Source organism: Zeus faber (genome assembly GCF_960531495.2).
Source record: "Zeus faber genome assembly, chromosome: 1".
Lineage (NCBI taxonomy): Eukaryota > Metazoa > Chordata > Actinopteri > Zeiformes > Zeidae > Zeus > Zeus faber.
The window spans coordinates 13,269,249-13,271,716 of record NC_137193.1 but is presented as its reverse complement, the minus strand read 5'-3'; positions in this window follow the sequence as shown (position 1 = coordinate 13,271,716).

Here is a 2,468-nt window from a genome sequence, read left to right as displayed (position 1 = left end):
CCAATCACATTCAAGTTTATTTATACAGCACTTTAAAAAACAAACCAGGTTTTGTATATACAACAACGTTGATTACAAGGTAAAGCAACACTAAGTACAGCAGAGGTGTGGTGCATGTGTGGCTAACTCTTTCTATTCTTCTTTTTCCATATCATCAACATGGACAGCATTTTACAAGCAATTTTAATTATCTGATCTGCTCCCATCCAGAAAATACTTGACCCGACTCGGATCCAAGTCTCTCCGCCCTTGGATATTCATCGGGTCGGTACGACAATATCGCGGGAATAAAACAGGTCCGAGTATTGGTTGTTTTTTTTTTAAGCTGCTCGGTTCCAGTCGGCTCACGTAACGAGTTTCCCAGGTCCAGTCGGGTTTGCGTCCAAACCCCATAAAGATCTCTTGTGGGAACTGCAATCCTGTTATCCTCTAAAATTATATCTTATAACTGCTATCCTCCTACTGTCCTCCAATCAGAGCCCACAAATATTTATTTTTCTTCAAATAATGTTGTACACCACGGGAAATCCCCATGTCTTTAGCATCGGACCACTGGTCCGTCTTCTCATTGAAACACTCCGCCTTAAATGTGTTCAAGTCGTAGACGTCTCCCGCTACGAAGAGGAGGGGGATGGAGGGAAACTGCACAGCAGGTGTTTTTGACAATTATTTCAAAACCTGACTAAATTTTTTAAGTACAGCGGCATTGCTATTTTTCTGGCCACACTGCCCCGGTCCTCCAGTGCTTAGATTTATAGGGGGTGAGTTGTGACATCACAAAGACATCAGATGACGATGTCCCCTTGCGGCTGCAGCAACCAGGGGGTGGGGCTATGTAGCAAATTCTATTAATATTTTTACACGCGTTGACGTGACTGGATTTCTCTACTGCATGCCCATAGGAAACTTCTGATATTATAATATACTTATAATATTATGGAATCAAGAATGTTGTTTTGGAATATTTTGCATCTATGTGGCTCAAAACCGGATGGAGTAGTGCAGCAAAGGAAGATCATCAAATAAAAATATGATCTACCTCCTTTTGTGATGTAGCACACTTAATTATTATTATCAGACTTAATATCTACTGTATCTACTGTTTACATCCATTAATGAATCAAACTGTTGCAGGTGCATGTCTACAGGTGGGCTATTTAGGATAAGCAACATTTTTGTTGTTGCCCACCCAAATAATCCAAATACCCATCCAAAGATGACATCCTCGTAAATAGGGTTACATTTTATTCAGAGAGTGCAAAGTTAATGCCCAACTCTGTAAACTATAAATTCATACATAATTTATGCAATTCACTTAATGCTAAGCTGTATCACTGATAGAGGCTCCTCTTATAATCGAGTGATTGTGTTTTTTAATCTGGCCAGGCAGTTACGTACACCGGAAAGGATTTGTAGACCACTGCGTGCAAAACAGAATTAATCTGCATGTGGACTTCCAATTCCCAACCTGTGATGCCTTTAATATTTATTATAAACCACTTAGCAGAACTCCTTCCAGGACCCCTCTAATCTGACAATCTTATATTAACATAATATAATTGGAATAACATTAGATCAGATAATGTTATTATTTATAACAATAACACCAATAAAAATAATAATAAAACAATAGATCAAACATCAATTTTATCCACTCACAATGCAAAAGTCGTTCAGATGTCATAGAATTCTTCTCTTGGGGTTTTATGGCGGCTTGCGTCCTGCCTTGTTGCATTACCACCCCCCTCCGACTGTTTATCTGATCTCATTGCTTCTCCACATGAGTATGTGTTTGTAGGCGTGTGCGCGGCACGCCCACCTCCCGATTCCTCGCTCTCCTTCCACCTCCTCCCATGTTATTTTAACTGACGTTATAAATACTGTCCTCTTCAGAAATATCAGGATTCTCCATCCTACCCCAGACTCAACCCCCAGAATCCCACCCACACCAAGGTCCCTATGTGTTTCCAGTCTGAATTCTTGACTCTTCTTCCTGGCAGAACCAACACTGTCCTGGAGGTTTTCCGTGGATAATCAGTGTTTTGTCCAATGCTTAATCTTTTTGTAATGCTCTCTCTTCTTGTCCGTTTCTCCCCAAGAAGTTGTGGGGCACACCTCCCTTATTTTGCCAGCACACGTCTCTCTCATCCGATCCCCTTCCCTATCCATTCCAGTTTTAATGCCACTTCAGTAGTGCTTGCCTGTGATTCATTTTGGGTTTCACATCACTCAAGAGTTTCGCTGCCGCACTTTATTTTTCAAGGAAACCTGTGGGCCGAATCTTTCCACAGCACTATGGCCCGCGCTCAAGCACGTTGCTTTATTATGTTGTGTGTAAGTGGCGCTAGGTTAACCACTTACCCTAACTGTGGGAGGAGTAGGAGTAGCCTGGCAAACCTTTGCTAGAAAAATAACAATAAGATGAGGGATATTAGTAAGTTTACAATAAAGAAAAGGGTCAGCATGTA